Genomic DNA, 25,554 nt, shown 5'->3' with positions numbered 1-25,554 from the left:
ATAAGGGAATATACTTCATATAACTGTATATAAGTATGTGAATTGTATACCAAGAGCACGGTATATAAAGTTTGCCTTGAAGTTTACATCGGAGACTCTATAAAGTATACATGCATACAACAAGTAGGGAAGGGCTAGGTTCGTGTGTAACCAAACATTTCATATTCTTGCAACATGCTTGGATCAAAGCCAGGGAATTGCCTTCAGATGCGTAAGGTTTGTCAGTTACATAGTGTTTGCGGTAAATTTTCACCCGATTATTGACCCAAGTGTTATTAATTATTACCAAAGAAACATTTTCTCCGAATTTCCATTATACATATATGTATGTATCTCACAGGTAGACCGATGTTTTCGGCAAAAAGCCTGCCATACGCACTAGGGTCCACATGTACGCAATGTGGGGCTTTAACAGTTATGGTCCGATTTGACAATTTTTAGACTCGAGGTAGCATATCTCAAAGGCACTATTTGAGCGAAATTTCATCTGAATACATATGTATGTATATTCATTGGTTTTTGATTTGTGTAATGGAAAAGTAAAGAGTCAGTTGGAATTTAAAATTGTGCTATATGGGAAGTAGGCGTGATTGTAATCCGATTGCGCCTATTTTCACATTGTAACATAAGATCGTCAAGATAATATTATTTACTGAATTTGGTTGAAATTGGTCCTATGGATAAAAAGATATGTTACTTCATCTAAATGTGCCCCGCTGGGTGTATCATCCTAGGTTTAAAATTGAATGTTTCTGCTTGCAGATGCCCCTTATTACTGCAATTCCCTGGACCAAATTACAGGTTCAGTGCTTAGGTATAGTACTTTATAAGTTTTATATTAATGGCGTTTTGTGGCCGTGGCAGTGGCCCGAAAACGCCCAAATACTCGTCCTCACTCTTTTGCCAAGGAAAATGTGCACCAACTTTCATTAATATATTCCAATTTATAATCTAGTTACAGGCCGTTACGGACGAATGAACGGACAGACAGTCACTCGGATTTTAATTTGCCGTGATCTATTATATATATAGTTATATAATCCTATTCTAAATCATTTATTCAGGTGATACGTGCAACCGTGATGTGAATAAAACTATAGTACTATGTACATATACTCTTTAGCAACATGTTGCAAGCATATAAAAATAATCAATGCGACGAGCTGAGTCGATTTAGTAGGTTCCGCCTGTCTGAATACTGTCTTTTTTCATTTGTCGTAAGATATCTTCCACGTTGCGGAACTTTGACATATATAATAATCGCAGTATTCTCTCGAAAACAAATCAAAATTGATAAGGTTTGTCACGAAGCCCTGTAACACCCAGAAGGAAGAATCGGAGCGACTTATAGAGTATATATATTCGTCGAGAAGTGATTCACTTTATATATATAAATGAACAGTATCTTGAGCGTGAAGTAGCACCTGTTGGCAAGAGTCCCGGGCGCAACGTCTTGGGGGCGGCAAAACGATCTTCGCTGTTATTTAAAACTCCAATTCGGCCAAAAATTCCTGCAACTTGTGCCCAAAGTGTACAAGATATAGGGCGAAAATGGGTTTTTTCTACTCTTTTAATAAGATGTCATTGTAAATTTACTATCAATTTCCATGTTCAGAAAAGCAGACTCTAATTGTTGAGAATCAATATTCATACTTCAGAACTCTTATGAAGTGGTACTTTTTCTTGTTTAGTTCTTGGTTAAAACTAAATTTTATATAGGTTGAATAGTTCGAAGATATTTTGTCTGGAAATTCACTCGTTTGTATTGAACAAATTCCTACCAGTTAATAAATATAAATATTTTTTCGTATTCTTCCTATTCTCCTTCGGCACTACTACTGTAGGTCGGTTTGGTCCAAAACACAAAATTTCGCCTATTGGCTTTATCATTTTCGAGGTCACGCCAGTTGTACATCCCAAGTGCAGACATATTACTGTGAACTTCGTCCTTTCATTGGATGCGTAGGCGTCCTTGCTTCCATTGACCACCTATGGGTCTTGAATCGAAGGAACTTTTCGCTGGATCATCATCTGTCGAAAGATTTTTATGCGCTTAACTATAGTTATGCCGCCCTAGAGCTCATACATCTTCTTCTTTATTCATCGCTCACGCTGCGAAGAAAAGTTTTCTCGAATGCTCCAAGTTCTTTCTCATCTCTGTTCGTCATCGTCCATGTTTCTGTGCCGTATAATAGGACGGGAATAATAAGAGACTTATAGAGAGTAACTTTTGTTCGTCGGGAGAGAGATCTGCTTCTCAGTTGCCTACTGCGCTTGATATCCAGGCTTAGATTATTTGTGGAATTTATGCTGTTTCCGAGATATGCAAAGTCCTTGTACTTATCAAATTTAGAGTTGCCAACATTTCCTCAATCTACATGTACATATGTATATATAAGTACGTGCTACCTCAATTTAGGTAAATTGTATTTCTGCATATAAGTTTAGGCAGGCATTATGATAACCAAAGCTTGACTGGAATGATACCCAAAACTTACAGCACATCAGGTGGTATGATCAAAAAGCTCGTTACATCATGAAAACTAAGTCTTGCCACATCTCTCTATGTCTGTACGTATGTATACAATATGTGCGTAAGTCCTATCTATATGCAAATCAGTCTGCAATATACTAACAAACTAAAGGCCAAAGGAAAAATCTTCGAAATATTACACAATCAACACTCTCCATGCGCATATAACTGTCTGTATCTACTATGTATAGTATGTTATTTTTCTCATAAATGTCCTCGTTCATATGTATAGCTTATGCAACTATGCCTAGGTAAGATTATGCAACTTTTCAGTATCCTTACGCGTATGTATGTACATATGTAATCGTAAAAGAGCGAAAATTCATTTTTGAACACTTTTCCTTTTTAGGACGAGGTCGCTGACTGTCCTTCAAAATATGTATTTATATATATATGTATATCTGTATATAAGTAAAAAGATACATACAAGTACATACATACATGTGTAGGGATCTTCCTTAAACCGTTATTATGTACACGCTATGTGAGCTGCAGAGCGCAGCTTTTAAAACCCACAGCATCCCTTATTAGTGTCCTCGAAGCAGATGCTGTGCAGTTGCGCACAAATACGAGCATCTACCAAGAGTAGTTATACTAAATGACACAAGTTATTTGTTGAGAAATGTCAGCATCTTTTAAATATAATATTGCCAATTGATTGATGGTCTGTATATTAGAAACTTAAGCGTTAAAGTTAATAGAAAATTATAGAAAGGGTTTCTCTTAATTTTTAACTTTTTCATGTGTTCTCTCTGTGAGCACATTTCTAACGAGGAAAAGCTTTTCATGCCAATCTTTCATAATTTCATTACAGAATGTTTTCTGGTGGTAACCCTAGCATGGAAGGTTAATTTTTAAACCGTTATAAAAACCGAATTTAAATAAAAATAATTATTTTGTAAAAGAATGAGAAGAGAGAGCTATTAAAAGTTATAATAAGATAATTTTCAAAACATTTTACAATAAAAAAATCAACTGACGTTAAATAGATAAAGGTAGAACTTTTTAATCATTATTCCCCTTCTGCTATATGGTGCAGAGGCATGGATGATGACAACATCTGATGAGTCGCCGTTACGAGTTTTCGAGAGAAAGGTTCTGTGAAAGATTCATGGTCACGGCAAATATGGCATTCGATGGAACGATGAGCTGTATGAGATATACGACGTCATTGACGTTCTGCGAAGTAAGAGGTAGCGGCTGCGCTGGCTGGGTCATGTCGCACGTATGGACGAAAACACTCAAGCTCCGAGAGTATTCGACGCAGTACCCGCCGTGGGAGCAGAGGAAGAGGAAGATCTCCACTCCTTTGGAAAGACCAGGTGGAGAAGGACCTGGCTTCGCTAGGAATCTCCAATTGGCCCCACGTTGCGAAAAGAAGAAACGACTGGCGCGCTGTTGTTAATCGCGTAAGCAGTGTCTACGCCAGCAAAGAAGAAGAAGAACTTTTTTCAAGTAGAGATCACACGTTGTGAAGAGCAACCTGAAGAGATTCGAAAGCTGCCATTTCATCCAGAAAAAACAACGGTTTGGCATGGTTGGTGGGTCGATTCAGGCCTTGGAGCAGAACATCACGCCTGTTACCAGTCGAAATGCTCAAATAAGTCATAGCAAATCGGACTCAACGGACGGACCATCTAAGGCGTGGTCGCGGCCAACATTTGAAAGAGATAAGCTTCAAAAAATAAATGCTAAAGAATGTGCTTTCGAATGATAATAAACATTGCCCATTAAATTTTAAGTTTCTGTTTTTTTTTCTTTAAAAAAGTAAGGAATCTTAAAATGGATCGCCCTTTATAATAAAAAGAAAATTATAATTATAATTATAACATATTTTTTTTCGATTTTAAAAATTTTAAAATTATATTTTTCTGGTTGGTATCAAAAAGTTTTATGGTTTCCAATTACCGTATTTTTCTTGATTTGTTAACTGCAACTCGCTAATTTTCAAATTTCTGCTCTCTAGAGAAGGTTAACTTATCATATATTGTGTATGTGTATATGCATGCAATATTTTTATATTATATATTTATGCACTTGTACCAATATATATATACATATGTACATGCATATGTATGTATGTGTTTATGTACCTTTATGCATCTGCTTGCACTACCCACGGTAAAATGCAGTTATCTTCAAACCCTAATGAATGAAAGCTACTTATAAGTGGATACGAGTACATAAAAATGCATATACCAATTCATATTTATGTATAGTATATATGTATGTATGTATATACATATGTATATACCTTTACGCATGCACGAGCTTATGATTGAGTGGGACGATTGGGCAATGTAATACGAATGTCAACAGAGAGTCCACAGCTGCTAAGAGCTTCAAAGACGCAGAGCACAAAACTATACTGCTAAATGCTGAGAGCGAAACTAACAACAAACAGCAGCAAGAAGAGAGCGCTCAAAATTCGTAGTCTACCTTGGAGGTGAATGAGGGCAAATAGTCAATTTTGCTGCTGCTGCTAAGACTCACTTACGGTACATATTTACCTGTATGTAGATATGTATGCATATACTAAGTATATTTGTGCGCTTTGTAGTGATGCTTTTGCCGTTGCAACTACTGCCCTAGACTTTTGAATGAGCGCTCCAACTTAGAACCAGAAAGTATCAGATTTGTTGAGACACAAATACACATACTTACATACATATGTATATACTTACACCAATGTTTTGTTGCTGCCACCACAATTGCCTTTCTTAGCGCATTGCCTATTTGTTGTTGGCCTTTTTGGTTGCAGCAACTACATACGTTGCTCACGTTGCTCGTGTGCTGAGAGTCACCGCAAACGGCTGCAAATTCGTGGGGCTTTTGTTATCGCCATCATTTCATTCAGTCAGCTGACGCAGTTTGTGATGGTTGTTTGTTAGCGCGCTACGAAATTCGCCTTCAAATTTTCTCTGGTCGTCTGTGGTGTGTTTTATTGTAATTGTAAATTTTGCATTGAGTGCTTAATTGTGGCAGGTTCGTGCAAATAAAAGCAAAAAAATCAATTAATTGATATTATAACAACGTGTAGAATAACGGTAATAATTATATACATAAGTAATACTAAAATAAATTGCAGTCGCTGTATACATCAAAGGATACGTCTACGCACGCTTTAACTGCGAGTAAGTTGCTGGTTTGGTCTAATCTCAAAATTTTTTTTTAAATAAAATAGATTTTTCTTTTAAAGTTGAGTAAAAATTAGCTAAAAATTTAAATTAAAGTTGGGAAACATATACATATATTTACAGCGCTATGCCACAGTATACCGTGTGCCGTCAGTTATATTATATACCGTTAAAAAGCGCATGTAATTGTGCATGTATTGGTGAAGTGCTGATAACATTGACGTTGTGAAGGACATTTGAAAATAGGGATTTGAAATAGTGCCCCAATTGTGCAAACTTGCGCGCTGTTCACACTGGCTCCACATATACTTATACATATTTACATACATACATACAACAGTAAATTTGATTTATGTGCAGCAGCTTGGAAGAGATAATAAATGAGTCAAAGCGCCGCAGTGTGTAAATTATAGATATGTATTTATGCGGTCGTTTATCGTAATTGCTTTCAAGGACTATGTGATCTGTGCGCTATTCTAGCTTGCGTCTGCCTAAACTAGATGCCTGAATGCAGCACATAACAGTACAACTAATTGTGATACAACTAAATAAGCGATTGAAAGATGTTTTAGACTTTGGTTGAAATTTTTAGTTTTCTTGGACTCGACTAACTGCGGTTTAGAGCGTCTTCTCTAACTATAATATAAAGTTTGTAGTTAGTGGTTAGAGGTATAGACCATATAAAACATACATATACATATGTATACGTTATTATTGGTTATATATTTATAATAATTGGCATAAAAAGTCAAATAATTAAAAAAAGTATTAGTGTTTTGGGAAGTACTCGTAGAAGAATGACCCCTCATTGCACAAGTAGGTTCTATTGTTGAAGCTTTCACGTGAAACTCTGTCTGTATATATATGTACATAATTCTGCTATATGTGCGCTTCACTGGCGTTGTTTATATACATATGTACCTACTTTTATAACGTATAATAAAAAGTGGCTATCACGGGGTCATGTGGTGCGTTCTCAGTATTCAGCGTTTTGTTGCTTTTTTAGCAATTTGCTTAGGAAGCACGTGTAAATGTAACAACAAAAATATTAAAACACATATACTGACCTATGTATGTACTTTCATAAACTTGCATACATATGTATGTATCTATGTATGTATGTATAAACCTTTTACTTACGTAATCTGCTGTGTCAAAGTCGGTGTTTAAGTCACGAAAAACACCAGTGTCTGCCTGGAATCCAAGGCAATGGTTTTTGTACAACAAAAGCTTTATATAATATATAATACAAGGAAATACGTACGTACCTATATATTATATATACTTAAATATATATATATGTATATGTATAAATGTTTGTATATTTAGTATGACGAAGCAAAACTATTAAAGTCTTTTATGCAAATTTTTGATGAGAACGCATTTCAATACATTGTATTTAAGATAGAAAACCTTTTTAATATATAAAAAATATATATTTATATAAATAAATAAGGCTAATTTTTTTTAAATGCAATTTAAATATATTTTTTATATTTTATTAGAATATTACATAGATAAAGTCATAACTATAAACAACAAAATATTTATTTTTACTCCCAATGAAAATATTATTTCACGACAAAAAAAATAAACTCAAAAATAATAAATCCAGAATATATGAAAAAAGTTTGACTATGTATTTATTAATTATTTAATAAAAATATAAGGCTCTCATATAAAGAAACCAACAGACCATAAATAATTTTTTTCTTGCGAGTAGTAAATATGTGTATATTTACATACCTACATATGTACATATGTATGTATGTATGTGCATGACCTATATAATACATACCACAAGTAGTGTGTGTATAAGTATAAAATATGCGTTTTTTAAATGAAGGGCTAGATAATTTTGACAACTACGAAGCTTACGCTAGTTCTTTCTCAATTCTTAATTACTCCCATAAAACCAGTTATTTTTCGCCCTCATAATTATACATGTAGTGCAAATGATAAAACGCCTCAACATAACGTTCTATTTCTATTTGACATACTTAACAATTGGTTCTGACAGCCGCATTACCTATATTTAGCGAATGCATTAACAGTAAAAATCGATATCATTGATAAGTCTCGTGTGGGACGAGCGTCAATATGTTTAGCGAGCAGAACTGTTATCAAATCTATGTATATATATTGTGACAAAAAAGTACCCGGAAATTGTAAATAAAACGCAAAATATTTAATTATGCATCAAAATTTATTTTGTCGCTTTAAAACTAATCCAAAATTTTGAATTTTGTTTTATCTCTTCGATCGAATGAAAACGGTTTCCACGGATCGGCAACTTTAGTTTGGGGAACATGAAAAAATCACACGGAAGCAAATACGGTGAGTACGGTGATTGACTGATAGTATTCATTGCGTTTTTGGTTTTAAATTCGATGACATGTATAAAGTGCTCATAAATAAAGATATTAAAGTGAAATTTTTGAAAAACAATCAGTTTTTTTTTTTCGGGACGTTCAAAAATGGAAGAAAGAACGCGAAAATCACTAAAAGTGCGTTTCGGACTAACAAAAAATCAGAAACCCAAAATTTTATCCACCTTTTTTTTAAAAATTGAAAATGGGCGTGGCCTCGCCCATTTATGGACCAAAAATCATTCAGGAACGACTCAATGAAATTCGGAGAGATGTCGACCACGCCTTCTTCCAATATCAATATTTTGCCAGCATTCTGATAGCGGAATAAAACTTTACACAAATACGGTATTTGAAAAATATATAAATGACATATAATGAAATCTGCCATCATGCGAGAGTATAAAATGTTCGGTGACACCCGAACTTAGCCCTTCCTTACTTGTTGGTTTTAAATTCGATGACATGTGCGTGCTCTTTTTGAAAAACAATCCATTTATTTTCAGTTGAAGCGGTCGAAGGTCGTTCAGAGCGGTCTTCAACGATCTCTCGACCATCTTTGTACTACTCGTAGGCATGTGTTTTTGAGAAAACTGAATCCCACAAGACTTTTCCAACATTCTCAACGATTCCGCACAATAAATTTGGTTAGAAATACAAAATTTAAGACAAACTTCTTGTTCCATATTTTTTTTAAATTGTACAAATCGCAACGCACTACTGAGGTGTACCGACTTAAGCAGCTGCTGTAAAGAAACTGGTGACAGATCGCGCTCATATTTGGTATAGTAATTAAGGACAGTATCATTTACCAGGGGATTTTAATTACAATTTCCTTGTTCTTTTTTCTCCCAATGTATACCATATAAAAGCATATACATATGTACTATATATACATAAATAGGTAAAAAGCAGCATATTCTATGGAAAATACTAATTTCCAAACAGTTATTCCATATTTATTCAGAGTTCATAAATAATAATTTTGGTATTATGTCTAGTACTAGAGATTATAGCACATAGTGTACATAATAAACTTATGTATGTATGTACATACATATTTGCTATCTTTTGTGTAATTGGAATATTCGATAGTGTTATGACAATTTAGTTAATATTTTGATATATGTATGTATTAATGAATCGATGATATGGTTCATTAAAAAACACACTGTGTTTTGTTTTGTTTAAAATATTTTTTTTCTTAATAGTAATATAAAAAATATTTTTAATCAAAAAATCTCGCAACAATTTGTTTTTAAATACACTTTGGTTTCAAAAATTATCTACCATGGTATACAAATGTTGGAAGTATTATAGTTTCATATAATATCATCACATCCATAAATTGTTGTTTGTAAGCATATTGGTAAACTAATTTTTCTGATATAGGGTTATATATTCCAAAATTCAAGGGACTTGAGGCGAGTTGCGAGTTGATTTTTATAATCCGGAGTTGCCAAAGAGAGTATTATAGTTTTGTTCACATAACGGTTGTTTGTGTCTGTCCGAAATCCGGATGTCTGTCTGTCCGTCCGTCCGTGCAAGCTGTAACTTGAGTAAAAATTGAGATATCATGATGAAACTTGGTGCACGTATTTCTTGGCTCCATAAGAAGGTTAAGTTCGAAGATGGGCAAAATCGGCCCACTGCCACGCCCACAAAATGGCGAAAACCGAAAACCTATAAAGTGTCATAACTAAGCCATAAATAAAGATATTAAAGTGAAATTTGGCACAAAGGATCGCATTAGGAAGGGGCATATTTGGACGTATTTTTTTTGGAAAAGTGGGCGTGGCCCCGCCCCCTACTAAGTTTTTTATACATATCTCGGAATTTACTATAGCTATGTCAACCAAACTCTACAGAGTCGTTTCCTTCAGGCATTTCCATATATAGTTTAAAAATGGAAGAAATTGGATAATAACCACGCCCACCTCCCATACAAAGGTTATGTTGAAAATCACTAAAAGTGCCTTAACCGACTAACAAAACTCGTCAGAAACTCTAAATTTTACAAAAGAAATGGCAGAAGAAAGCTGCACCCAGGCTTTTTTTAAAAATTGAAAATGGGCGTGGCGTCGCCCACTTATGAACCAAAAACCATATCTCAGGAACTACTCGACCGATTTCAATGAAATTCGGTATATAATATTTTCTTAACATCCTGATGACATGTACGAAATATGGGTGAAATCGGTTCACAACCACGCCTTCTTCCAATATAACGCTATTTTGAATTCCATCTGATGCCTTCTCTGTATAATATATACATTAGGAACCAATGATGATAGCAGAATAAAACTTTACACAAATATGGTATTTGAGCTGAGGTAACCCTTGTGGAAATAATAATCAAGAGAGCTGATCGGAGTCTTGTGACTTCGTAAATAAATATTAAGTTGAGACAAAAGCTAACCGCTTGGTCTATCACAGTTATGTATATAGAAATATTCTAATCAGAAATTTAAGATAAACCACCGAAATTTAAAAGCAACGACTCATGAACCATATGTTTCAAAGGTTGCGTTCGCTATATCGCTATATCATGCTATATAATGTCAGTTTGTATGACAGCTATGATTATTGTCTAAGGTGTTGGAGATTATACCGCTTGCCTTAAACTATAATCTAAGCCAAATTTCGTGAAGATATCTCGTAAAAAAAGGACTCGTCGATTTTGTTGATGAAATTTGCATCACAGCTATGTATTGCATATTCTACAGTGTTTCGAGCGTTCTCTGTCAAAGTCAGATAAAAATTGTAACCGGACGAAAGTCTCGTAATCTCCATTACGTTTTAGAGAAAAATATAAAATCATAGAAATTAAATATTATGTATATTTTTCTTTATTGGATAGGTGTGCTAACTGTGGCATATTTTTTTGAAAAAGCATTTTGCGAAAAAAAATGTCTTTAAATAAAATTTAGCAGACATTGAGAAAAATAAGTATATCTGGTTAAGTTCTCTCAGTTAGGTTCTGGTTAACGTTAACGAAAGAAGGGGTTTTGGTTCAGTTCTGGTTAACGTTACCAAAAGAAGAAATTTTGTCTAAGTTAACTAGAATTAAACTGACAAACGGTTACTAACCAGAAATTAAGTAAAAGACCCTTAAAAAAATTTAATAGCAAACTTCCGTATAACTTTAATGTATCTAAACACGTTTCCGGTATAAAATTATAGGTAATTAAGGGCTGAGCGTTCCGCGTTGGAAAACGTACAAGTTAATTTTTAATGCCACAAACACGTTTGTTAGGAAAATTATAAAGATTCAAAAATTGATTAAATATTTACATTTAAACAAATTCTTAAGATGATATGTAATACGAATGTATGTAAATGTATGTAAGTATGTATGTATGCAGTGTGAGCTCATAGTTACCTACGCACCTACTTACATACATATAAAGTGTGTACGAATGTATGTATATTTCATTATATATGTATTTAGGTATGTAAGCCATGCACAATCAAGTTTAAGTTCGCTTACGAAGCGTGAAGGGCATAATATGCTTAATTATATACTGGAATATACATGGAGAGATATACAAATGTAACATATATTTATATATGTATGTATGTATATGTATATGTATATATGAATATACATATTGCCTGTAAAGCGCTTTTATTTTAGGTCATAACAGAAAAACTTATTTTTCTTCGCGGCAACAACAATTAAAGAAACCACACGAACGAAAAATACTGACGACAACTAAACAAACTTACAAACCACTAAATAAATGTGCATTTTGTACGTTGACAAGCTATTTAATTTGTAACATTGTTTTCTGTGTACATTTACAATAATACACATACATACATACATTCGTTTGGTTTTTCCGAGCATTTCGTATTTTGGACTGTGTCTCAAACAAATATTTCGTCAGCAAGCTATTTACAATTACGCTATACTATATAAACTATACTTATGTATATAAAAATGTGTGTATGAATGTACATACATGTGTATGTAATTGTTTTATAACTAATACCATTTACACTTTGCAACTGAATTTATATTATACTATATATACATATGTACATGTATAAACAAATGCTTATAAATACAAATTTTACAATCTCGTCAATAATATTTGCCATCGTTATCAGAAGCTACTGTATACGCTATGTAAATATTTTTAAGTACTTAATGATAATTACTACAGATGCTTTAAGGGGTTAGGGGTAGTTAGAATTTTCAAAAAAGTATTTTTTTTTGCATTTTCGTTAAGTGTAATATCTTAAAAATATTCTCTGAAAATTTCACGTTGATCCGATAATTAGTTTTTGAGTTATTCGACAAATAACAAAGCGAGCTCGGGCACTTCAAAGCGCTAGTGTGAAACTTTAAACGCGTTTTTCTCAAAACTTTGTTTTTTGAATCGGTAACAACTGTAACTCGAAAACCACTCAGTAGATTTTAATGAAATTTATACAGCTTTTAGAATACATAATAATCTCGAGCCTGATCGAAGGATTTTAATTTTTTCGAAAATTTCGATTTTTTAAGACCAATTAACTGTTGATTTTTTCGCAAAAATTTAGAAAAAAATTTCCTGAGGCCGCCATTTTGTTAATTTTTCAAAAAAAAGAAAATCCTTCGATCAGGCCCGAGTTTATCTATTTATAAAACTATTTTTTTTTCTGATTGATTTTAGATGAATCTCCAAGGACTTATGGTTGTCACCGCAAGTACCTTTTTTTGGAACAGGGTCAACACAAACAACTATAACTTTGGAAATTAAAATTTTTTTTTTGAAATTTTCGGGACTTCAAGTCAACACATTCTATAATAATGCCATATTACTACTTTTGTAAAATAACACGATTTAATAGCAAAAAAAAAATTCTGAAAAATCTCATTTTTTCGTGGGAGAGTCTTACAGGAAGGTTCTTGCAGCTCAAGAATGGCAGAACCATAGTCATAGCGCTTTACCTTTCGATTTCCAAGAAAAAGAATGTGTTTTCTCAAATTTTTTTTTTTTTTATTTATTTTATTGTAAAATTCTTAGAAATTAAAATTTTTAGAAAAACTCGACGTCATTCGAGAGCTATATATGTATATGTAGAATATTTGTACAAAATTTCAAAACGATCGATGCAGTAGTTTTTTCTGTAGGCTGGTCACCGACTTTAAAAATTACATATTTGGGAAAATCGATTCAAGTTTTGTACACTCAGTGTAGGTAGCTGGCGGTACCGTTATTCAACCTGCTGTAACTTGTCAAACCTTACCATTTCTGAAGATATGTATGTATATAGATCGATGATTTCACCGGCGCACAAACCACACCAAACCGTTGTTTTTTCTGGATGGAATGGCAGCTCTTAAATCTCTTCAGGTTGTTCTTCGTCTCAAATGTGGCAATTTTGCTTGTTTTGCTGTAGTAGTACTTCTATGTTAACTTTAATATTAAAGTAAAGTATGTACATATATGATATATTAAATGTTTCCAGTGAGCATTTTCGACAGCACTGCTGCTCACTTCACTCTCATAATGAATGCGTCGAAATATGTTAAAACGTGACAGCTGTTAATGTCGGCGCAACATTTCTTGAAGACAGCGGGTAGTTCAAAATGAAAATACATATCGCTGGATATTTCGTAAACCAGAACAAACACAATAGAAATTTGTCAACATGAAAACCTGATACTTTACTTAGTTGAGAGTTTTACGAAATTTACTTTATAATACGAAATACACTTTGTAATTTCCACCTGTTGTGACAATCACGAAAACCCACACAAAACATTAACACCCAGCACTAAATTTAATGGTTTACAAATTAGCGAAGGACTAGTGTAGTTTGGATTGAGACTTGAGACAAACCTACTATTATAAACTTTTTTTTAACAAAAAAAAAAAAAAAATATGATAACATGGACTGAAAGACATACATATGTACATATATACTACATGGCATCTAATTGTTTTAACAGAAATGAGTTCTCGATGGAAAAATGTAATGTGCAGAAAACTTTATAACATAAAAAGGGTCGGTTCAAAAATTTATACATTATTTCCTTCATAAGTAATACTCCGCAAAGAAAAGGTCTTTGAGTTGCAAGTACAAAATTTATATAGTTGCTCCCCCTAAAATTCTACTCTGGATCCGCCCCTGAACATATGTAAATCTACAATGTTTCTTGAGTGGTAGTACATGAAAGGCAAGAGAGACTAATGCTATGCAAAAGTTCGAACGAAAAAATAGTATTCTAAGTTATATCTCTACTTTTGAAAAAAGGTTATACTATCTCTTTTTTATCGTGGCCATATTTGAAGCGCGATAGGGCATTCAGAATAATGGAACATTGTTCTCTTGTAAAGTTTTTAAGAAAATATGTAAGTATATCAGCATCATATTTGCTATTATTTTCAAGTACACACGGATCTCAATGTGGTATATAAAGGATGATCCACTTCGTGGTTCCCTACTTTTTTAAAGAAAAAAAAATGTGTTATCATTCGAAAGAACATCATTTGGCAATTATTTTTTGGAGATAATCTCTTTCAAATCTTAGCCGCGGATACGTCTCATATGGTTCATCCGTTGAATACAATTTTCGATGACTTCTCCGAGCATTTCGACTGGTAACTGGTAATCACACGATTTTGATGGCTAATCGACCGGACAAAGCTTGAAATTATCTTCTCGCCGAAGTGTTATCTCAATAAATCCCTTGATTGATGCGATGTGCTGGAAGTGGCGCCATCTTTTTGAAACGAAATGTCGCCGAGATCACGAGTTTAATTTCAGGCATGAAACAGTCGGTTATCATGGCGCGATAATGATTGTTGTTGTTGTTGTTGTATCGGTAGAATTCTGCTGAGTTGACAGTCCTTGACCGGATAAAAAATCGAGGTCCGTTCCGGTTACGTAGACCCGACTGTGGTGGGAACGTATGATAACGGTTGCCATTGAGAGTTCCGTTCTCAAGAGCACCATTTTTGAAGATATATGGACTGACGATTCCACCGGCCCACAAAGCAAACCAAATCGTTGTTTTTTCTGGATAAAATAGCAGCTCAAATTCGGTAATTCTGCTTGTTTACATACCCATTGAACCGGAAATGAGCCTCATCGCTGACAAAATTTGGCTCGAAAACGTCGGATCTTCTTGGAACTTTTCAAAAGCACATACAGCGAAGCGATGTCGCCTGGGAAGGCCGAGCGGCTTCAGAGCTTGCTCACAAATCGCGCGAAACACATTCTTTACAGCACGTGAATTTTCATAATAAAGTTATACGACTTGTAAACGTTGTTCAGGCGTAAGACTTTCCAAAAGGGTTGAAAAAAGTACCTCTACTTGGATCACCCTTGGTTTGGAGAATTGGTTGATCGTTATGAATTTACTTGAGAATTTTCGGAACAGCATAATTTTAATTTGGTGTCTTCCGCTTATAATACCATTAGAATTCCACCTATTCTTCGAATGCAAGTGTCTTAAAGGACCATTTGTATATTTCTCTAATATTCCTTAACATTTCAGGTGGAAATAAACTTTTCCACAAACGAAGTCTCATACAGCTAAGACTCATCCAAGAGCTACCTGATGTTTTACTCATGTACTACTTGCTTACTTTTAGAAAGCTTCAAAGCGATTGAAGTAGAAGTAGTTGTCTTATGAAGTCACTAACAATATTTGCTGTAGACTGTTTAAACGTGTTTCTGTTTACGCTTGTGAAACTGCAGTTGTAGCCACTTCCAGCACCAAATTATCACCTGCCTGCATGAATTTTCATATACACCTACACATTTTCATACATACTAAATATGTACGTATTTATCTAACTTAAAGATGCATGCATGTGAATGAGCGTAAACAAACATCCATATCTAAACAATATTTAAGCGCTTCGTATCATTAGTTTGCCTTAAATGTAAACAACTTTTCGGCTAACATGTCCGATTACAACAAAAAAACCTTTGATACTGTTGAAACATACATACATATGTATGTATATGTATATACTTAGAAGCGAAGGAGGTCTTGATTAAAATGTCGTTGGTCGGTAATTTATTAAATGTTTAATGAAATGCATATCTAACTAAGCTCAATGCCTCGGTGGGGTGCCAAATTCTTCATTGCTGTGTGAAATCCGATACTGTGATACTTTTTTCTGGGTATTGGTTTTTGGATTTAAAGTATGAATAATTTAAAAATGTCAACGGTAGATAAGTGAAAAGTTAAGAAACTACTTTATTTGGAGGAGTTCTAAATTATTTTGCTCTAAAGATGAAGAATTTCCTAGAGGGATTGCGGTCAAACCAGGAATCAAATTACATACAGGTGTTTGAAAGTTATATACAAGGTCTGTCGCAAAAGAAACAGGACTGTTAAAAAAACAACAAAAAATTAATATTTTTCAAAAGTTATATTTTTTTATTCAAAGCAGTTTCCTTGTGCTTCGATACAGCGTTTAGCCCGGTAAATTAGCATTTCAAATGAGTGTTTAAGGTTATTTTTCGGAATGCTCATGAAAATATCGGTCGTCGCCTTTTGGATAGCTGGATATATGTCCTGAAACCAGTATTATTCTTTCATGGCAAATTTTGAAGTTTTCAAATAGGTAAAAAATCAAAGGGAAAAAATGGTCAAATTTTTTTTTCAAGTCGACGTGATTAATGGTTAATTTTTTTTTTTGTCAACCCGATAAACTCAGTGACTAATGCATCGATTTTTCTCGTTTTTTGTGATGATCTCGGCGCATTATCGTGCAACCAGGCGCCAGGACCCTGCACTCACGGTATTATCTTTTTATATAAAATATTTTTTTGACAAAAATTTCTTTTCATAACAAAATGGTAGTAAAAATGTTTTTTAATTTTTTTTTGGCCTTTAAAAGGTGGGCCGAACATTCTTGCGGTGTACCAATACCGGAATCGTAAAAAAAAATGATTTGTCATTGTCATTTTTTTTTTTTTTTTTTGATTCGATAGTAGACGCGGACCGACTTCTGATCGCGAACCAGTCATTTCTTCTTTTCCTTCTTGGAATCGAGATAAAAGCCATCCTTCTCATCCTGATCTTTCATCTTCATCTTTCTCTGTTTCCACCGGCGGGTACTGAATCGTAACCTTCAAAACTGAAGCTTTTTTCATCCATTCGGACGACATGTTTCAGCGTAGTCGTTTCTTAATTCGCTGAACTATGTCAATCTTATATATTTGCTCTTTGTTCCATCAATTGCGGTACTCGACCGATGACCAATGCGCATTGTTGTCACTTTTTGATGCGATAACATCGGGGAGTTATGCAAATGATCCTGACGGATTGGGGTTGCTCAACGTCATGTCTAAGGTCATGGAAATCAAATTTTTATTTCATGTTACGTCAAGTCAATAGTCTTTGGTGACAAACCAGTCAGTATCACTGACCAATTAGACCCAATGATAGAAGTCATGCCTTAAAAAAATATGTATGTATGTATATATAAGTTTGAAGGTTTTATACAGCATAGTTAGAGTGATTCGATTCATGTAATATATACACTTTTTTGTTCGATAACTTGTTACCATTTCATAATGCCAATGGTAGAATTCATAATGGAAATAAAATGGCACTGTCGATTTGCACAAGCTTTTCTTGAAGCGAATTTTCATCAAGCCAAATTCTTCGTCAAAGTTAGGAACAAATAGTAATCACTTAGTACCCGATCCACACTATAAGGTGAATACATAGTAACCTGCCAACCAAGCTCTTGGTAGTTCTGGCAAGTTACTAGTGATGTGGCGGTCCAACTGTGTACAGTAGAGGTCTGAATTAAGAGTTTGGCTGTAAAAGAGCAGCTTATGGTGGATGATATTCCCTCTAATACCAACAAACACATAGTAAAACCTTACGGGAACGGAATACTGTCTGAAAAGCTTTTTTAGTACAAAATCTTATCTTTCTAACACCTTATAGCGTAACCCACGCATACTTACTACAGATTACAAAAGCGAACAACAAAAATAATGGATTTCTTTGTAATACACATAATATCATATTTGTATATGTATATATGTATGTACGTATGCATATGAAGAATATTTCTCAAACTGCTAAAAATCCAGAAAAATGTAATTTATTCGAAAACCTCTAGACATGTCAAATACCCTTCGTGGTTCTGTTTTCTTAATCACTATCTCATTGTGTATGCCAAACATCTTAGTACGAAATAACCAGTTTTGTAAATTTGTGTACTAATATCAGTTACAGATGCATGTCTGTCGGTATATATGTACATATGTATGTATAGTTACACTTGTAAGTTCCCTTCCTTTCACACACGGCTACTTCATCTAAGTGCGGTAATAAAAAGTGTGGGACATTCTCCATTGTTTCAGCTATTTTTATTGGCCATTGTGCCTACAATCATAACTGATTGCTCTATTTGGAGTCATACATAGCCATACATACCTGGCATGTTATATTATTTTTATCTTGTACGTAAGCAAGTGTGTTCCAATTTATGTAACGGCATCTTTCGTGTACCAACAATTGCAGCAATGCTTTGCGCTCTGTGAAGTGGGTGTAATTTATACCTTTCTGCATATCAGATACTCGTATGGATTGCATATAAGTTGTTGTTGGTGCTGTTAATCACGATGCGGTTCACTGCTGTTCTAGGTTACACTCGTAATCGCAAGTATAATATTCTAAGGGTCTCCACAGAGATTGTTACATTGAAGACTTGTAATGACCATGTAGGAAATGAGTTTGATTGTAACAAAAAATGTTCTTGTTTCCATTTTTTTGATATTTTTCTTGAACAAGGGACAAACTCAAGCTACTTGTCGCCTTCTACACTAGTCATTGCAAGCTTAAAAAACACTTATGTACATATATAACATGGCCCTAGCTTCTTGTGCGTTTTCCCGTTCTGCGACATGGAGCCTGAAACTCCAGAACACCTGCTAATTGACTGCACAGCAGTCTGTATGCGCAGGATAAAGGTCCTGGGGTCCCTGTTTTCAAGGTATCCTCCTCTTCTTAATTGGATTAGACACCGCTTATGCGGTTATAGCCGAGTTAACAACAGCGCGTCAGCCGTTTCTTCTTTTTTACAATGTGGCGCCAATTGGAGATTTCAAGCTAAGCCAGTTCCTTCTCCACCTGGTCTTTCCGACGGAGTGGAGCTCTTCCTCTGCTTCCTCGGCGGGTACTGTGTAGAATACTTTCAGAGGTTGAGTGTTTTCAACCATTCAGACGACATGACCAAGCCAGCGTAGCCGCTGTCTCTTAATTTACGGAACTATGTCAGTGTCGTCGTATATCTCATGCAGCTCATCGTTCCATTGAATGCTATAATCGCCGTTGCCAATGCGTAAAAGACCATAAATCTTCCGCAGAACCTTTCTTTCGAAAACTCGTAACGTCGACTCATCAGATGTTGTCATCGTCCATGCCTCTGCACCATATAGTAGGACGGGAATAATGAGTACTTATAGAGTTTTGCTTTTCTTCGTCGAGAGCGGACTTCACAATTACCTACTAAGTCCGAAGTAACACCTGTTGGCAAGAGTAATTCTGCGTTGGATTTCGAGTCTGACATTGTTGTTGCTGTTAATGCTGGTTCCAGGATAGACGAAATTATCTACGACTTCGAAGTTATGACTGTCAACAGTGACATGGGAGCCTAGTCGCAGGTGCGACGACTGTTTGTTTGATGACTGGAGATATTTCGTCTTGCCCTCGTTCACCACCAGACCCATTTGCTTCCTTATCCGGTCTGGAGAAAGCAAAACTAACGGCGCAGTTGTTGAGGCCAATGATATCAATATCATCAGCATACGCCAGCAGCTGTACCTTCTTATAGAAGATGGTACCTGCTCTGTTTAGTTCTGCGGCTCGAATTATTTTCTCTAAGAGTAGATACAAGAAGTCACACGAAAAGGAGTCGCCTTGCCTGAAACCTCTTTTGGTATCGAATTTCTCGGAGAGGTCCTCTCCGACCCTGACGAAGCTTTTAGTATTGCTCAACGTCAGTGTACACAGCCGTATTAGTTTTGCGGAGATAAATGCTCCTTTTCGTGATGTCAGCTTTGAAATCGACGAAGAGGTGGTGGGTGCCGATTCTCTTTTCACGGATCTTTTTCAAGATTTGACGCATGGTGAATATCTGGACAGTTGTTGATTTTCCAAGCCTAAAGTCAAGGTAAGGTTTAATCAGTTGTTTGACGGTGGGTGAACCTTAAATGCGATGTTGAGGAGGCTTATCCGACTATAGTTGGAGCATATTGTGAAAATTGGATTGGGAAAATCACACTTAAATTCCAATCGTCGGACATGCTTTCGTCCGACCATATTCTACAAAGAAGTTGATGCATGCTCCTTACGAGTATCAATCTTTCGCCGCCAGGTTTGTATAGCTTGACCGGTAATCCATCGGTCCTCCCTGTTTTGTTGTTCTTCTTTCGGGTAATTACTATTCGGGCTTCTTCATGGTAAGTCAATAGAACGTCTGCTTTATCGTCATCGATTGGAGAATCGGGTTCACCATCTCCTGATGTTATGCCTTCACTGCCATGCAGGAGGCTGGAGAAATTTTAGTTTAGTATGCTCGTGGCATCAGTCACTTGATCACCTCTGGGGTTCTACAATGCTCCGGATCATATATTCTCTATAGCACCTAGCAGTATATTAGAATTTATCAATATGCTGCGGCCAAGTGAGTCGTTGTGACTTAGGAGATGGCACATAAACTTTAGATCGCGGTGCAACCCAAATTTAATTATCTAATCTAATCTGACACATGGAAGGAAACGTCGTATACTATCTATAAAAATATACGATATGTACATCTGACAAACGATTAGCGAATGAGCTGAGTCATGCCGTCTGTCCGCACTGTTTTAATTAAAATAAAATTTCCTTACTTTTTGGCTACTACAAGTATATAATTTATTAAAGCAATTCACTCGAATAAAATGCTGGCAAACTTTTTGCAAAATAATTTCAAATGCAGTCCTGTTTAGCTTTTTCTTTAACTTAATACTCATCTGATAATTATTCCTTTCTCTTACCATTTTTGTTGGCCTACAATTATTTATAAAGATGGCAACCTTCTATTTTGAAAAATCAACTTTTGCTTGGCTCTCATTGTAAACTAGTCACGCTGTATATATGTATGTATGTAAAGTCAAATAGAATTGCTTACATCATCAAGCAACTCCAAGTACAGTATACCCATCAAAATAATAAATATCAAATATGAATGTTTTTATATTGAAAACATGAATAGAGAATCAACATAAAAACCCGTAATTGTGCACATATTGAATGCACTTACTAATAATTATATACATACATATGTATACATATGTACATATAAATTGCATATGAAATATGCAGAAATTCTAGACTTGTTTCAATGCAAAATGTAAATGATGTAAAAATTATTAGTAAATGAAATGAGCGATGTTCTCATAGCACTTAGCTTTAAATCTTCAAGCTGACATCATCTAAGCTTATAAACTAACTTATAAAGCTAGTGGAACATTTGTGGGACCCAATCCAAAAATCTTTCAGTTTTTGGTTAAAGCGATCAGGTGTCTGTCAGACTTTCGGTTAATAATATAAGCCCATCAACCTTTCAGCGACGGTTTAAATCTTGCAGAGCACTTGCATAAAAGAAGTGCGGTGATTAGCTCGACAGAATGTTATTAATACCAATATTTTAGAAACCAACAAAAAGAATTGGAATTCAATTTGTTTGCAAATATAACATCCCTGATAAAAAAGGTGGAGTGAATTTCAATTCGTATATATGTATTTAAATGATACAAGTCATAAATGAAAAAAAAGTTGTTGGAAATTAGAATTAGACACAATTCAAGAATATGATATTTAGTAATGAAGCCGTTTTAATTAAATTCGTCCAGTGAAATGCTTTTAAGGTATTTAACAGTCAGATAAATTAGTTCGAACGTCATAAATGAAAAAAGAACAAGTTGTTGTTGTCAATTAGCGGAGAAAAGAGTTGTCAGTAGGCTGGCAAAGCAAAGCAAGCAGAATATGATATTTAGTAATGAAGTGGTTTTAATTAAATTCAATTTACCTTGCATGAGAACTACCAGAGACCATCATGCAATCGATATTTTCATACATACATACATATAGATACCTACATACCCAGCAAAAAATTGTGCGGAACATTTTTAAAGAGAGTACAGATGGATTACTTTCTATAGTAAATAATTTTGAATCAATTTGTCTTGAGTCATTTGCCCCAATACTGGTTTCAATGTTAGCTATCCAAAAGGCGACGACCGATATTCTCAAGAGCATTCCGAAAAATGACCTTACAATTATGCTATTAATAAGTCGAAGCAAAAGAAACGAACTTTTGAAAAATAAATTTTTCTTGGTATGCGACATGTACATGGAGATTGATCGTCTGTAAGATGTTAGAACTGACTTTAACATAACTAGTACAGAAAATATGACTAGCTCGAGGGGCTTGAAAACGGTTAGTAGCGTTCGTGAATAAAGGGTATTGGTATTCAAAGCACATGTTCCGCCAAAAGTGAAAGATCATTCAATATAAAAAAATCAAAGTAATTATTGGGCACATGTCGCTTTGCAATTCAACGCCAACTCATGCCGAACTTGTCGTATGTTTTGCAATGTACATATGTACATACATATATACAAATGTGTATCTATCGAGAATAATTCGTCATCGGTATTAGTTTATCTAATTTGTTTCAGTTGAATATCAAATGATTCTTCAATACTGCACATACAACAATTTATAGAATTTTAATTGTCTCTACAATATGCAGCTGTCAGATTTTTAAACAGAAGAACTGGGGCATCAGCACACATGTACATACATATATAATATAGTTAAAAATAAATTGAAATTTTAATTATTGAAGTTGAAGAAATTGCTCTCTCAGCTGAGACTTTTAAAAACCTCCTGGGGTTCAGTATGAGTCTTAAAGGGCTAAGCCAACTAGAGCGCTAAAAAAGGCCAAGCTTTGAATTAAAAAAAAAACCTGAATCCATTACTTTCTAGTATACCAAATACATTGTGACAAAAAAAGTATCCGAAAATTGTACATAAAATACAAAATATTTAATTTTACATTAATATTTATTTTATCGCCTTTAAAGTAGACCCCATCAAATGTAATACACTTATGCCATCGATTTTTCCAGTCCTCGAAATACTTTTCGTAAGCTCTTTATGGAATGGCCTTCAGTTGCCTCAGCGAGTTGTGATTTATCTCTTCGATCAACTAAAAACGGGTTCCACTGAGCGGAAATTTCAGTTTGAGGAACAAAAAATAATTACTCGAAGCCAAATCTGGTGTATATGGAGGTTGATCGATGGTATCCAGTGCATTTTTGGGCTCAGATTCTGTTGCTGTCGTACCTCGATTCGATGGTGCACTATCATCGTTTCAAATCCATAAATTGTTCTTTCACAATTCCGGCCGGTTTCGAGAGATGATCTCTCGCAAACACCTCAATACGGCCAAATAGAACTCTATATTGGGAGTCTGTCCTTTCGGAACAAATTCATGATGCATCAAACCGCGAATATCAAAAAAAAAGGGCATCAACTTGATTTTTGAGCAGCTTTGGCGTGCTTTTTTTTTGGTTTCGGGTGGATTTTTTCCTCCATTCCGATGATTGTTGACTTGTTTGCATGTCAAACTCATGAACCCATATCTCATCGGCAGTTATAATGCTCTCCATGAATGCGAGACCGGAATTCGCACGTTCAAGCAAGAGCCAAGATACCTGTTTGCGGTACTCTTTTTGAAAAAAATCAGCTTTATCTGGACGTGTTGAGAAAGAATGCATTCATCATACCCAAAATATAAGCTGTAAAATCATTGAATGAGCGGAAATTTCAGTTTTTACATGAAGCCAAATTTATTTTAAGATGGGCATCAAATCGAGTTTATGCCATCGATTTTGCCACGCCCACAAAATGGCGCAATCATCGTTTAAAACCTATAAAGTGTCATAACTAAGCCATCGATAAACCTCAAAACGTTCCACTGAGCGGAAAATTTGGAACAAAAGGATCGCATTAGGGATATCAAAAAATTTGGCAATTTTTTTTGAAAAATGGGCGTGGGCTTTTTTTGGTTTCTGTTTTTTGTACATATCTCGATGGAACTACTATAGCATCACCAAACTCATGACCCGTTTTCTTCAGGCATTTCCATATACGGTTCGGAGAGATGAAAATGGAAACATCGGATCAATACGCATGTCCAATCCCAGAGAAAGGTTATGTTGAAAATCACTAAAAGTCCTTACCCGAGAACAAAATGCGCATCAAACCACAAAATATCAAAAAAGGGAAGCTGCATTGCCATCTTTAATAAATGTGAAAATGGGCGTGGCCTCGCCCCTTATAGACCAAAAACCATATATCAGGAACTACTAGACCGATTTCAATTAAATTCGGTATATAATATTTTTTTAACACCCTGATGACATGTACGAAATATGGGTGAAATCGGTTTACAACCACGCCTTCTTCCAATATAACGCTATTTTGAATTCCATCTGATGCCTTTCTGTATAATACGAGTATATATAGTACATTAGGAACCAATGATGATAGCGGAATAAAACTTTACAAAAATACGGTATTTGAAAAATATGTAAATGACGTATAATGAAATCTCGATTATCACTTTATCATGCGATAGTATAAAATGTTCGGTGACACCCGAACTTAGCCCTTCCTTACTTGTTTCATATGTTGAAGGGGTCGAAGGTCGTTCAGAACGAGGCATGTCTTTAACGATCTCTCGATCGTCTTTGAAGGCTTTGTACACAATATTTGGTTACGAATACAAAATTTGAGACAAATTCTTTGTTCGATATTTTTATTCATTATAAAAATAGCAACGCACTACTGATTGACAGATCGCAGTCTTACCAACTTAGCAAATTTTTTTGGAATATTATTTACCCGGGGAATTTAAATTACAATTGTCGAATTTCCATTTAAATTCAAATTGTCAACTTCAAATTTATTTGCTGATATACATACATACATGTTTGGTCACTCTTATGAGTTTGTTGTTTAGAAATCTTCGCCTTTTTCACTTTATTTTTTATCATTTAGCACTGACCTAGTTTTGGATTTCATTGCAATACTAGTATTAGCAGCTGCACAATGGTACGAAAAGGAAATAATAACAAAATTATCAGCTGACAAGCAATCGGGAATGACGTTCGGTATCGCACTTGAATTCGTATGAGTTTTTTCGTTTTATTTGCTGTACTTTTGCACCGACGTTGCACTTGCAATGCATTAGAGTGATAGCGACACGTCCGTCATAACGTCAATGAGGCAATTAGTGTGCAATTGAAATGAAAGTGCACACGCGAGAACAAGTGCATATACTATAATAAAGTGCGGGTATTATAATGTGTGTACTTGAGCATATGTACTTACGTACTGAACCCTATATAGTTGCGATGGCGGTTGGTGTTGAGCGTAGACTAGTTCTAAATTGTTTGTTTCGTATGTTGTTCTAATGTTCAGGG

At 34.8% G+C, this 25,554-nt stretch overlaps 1 protein-coding gene across 1 annotated transcript in view; it reads left to right on the top strand.

Annotated features, from left to right (window-relative positions):
• Positions 1–5,364: 5,364 nt before the first annotated feature.
• The window catches only part of LOC126752774 (uncharacterized), a 24,742-nt gene continuing 4,552 nt past the window's right edge, over positions 5,365–25,554 (top strand). The window contains exons 1-2 of the mRNA XM_050463753.1: positions 5,365–5,518; positions 5,622–5,667. The gene's annotated coding sequence lies outside the window, so the exon portion shown is untranslated. The remainder of the gene's footprint in view (positions 5,519–5,621; positions 5,668–25,554) is intronic.

Source organism: Bactrocera neohumeralis, chromosome 3 (genome assembly GCF_024586455.1).
Source record: "Bactrocera neohumeralis isolate Rockhampton chromosome 3, APGP_CSIRO_Bneo_wtdbg2-racon-allhic-juicebox.fasta_v2, whole genome shotgun sequence".
NCBI lineage: Eukaryota > Metazoa > Arthropoda > Insecta > Diptera > Tephritidae > Bactrocera > Bactrocera neohumeralis.
The sequence above is the reverse complement of the archived record's forward strand: the minus strand, read 5'-3'. Positions and strand labels throughout refer to the sequence as shown.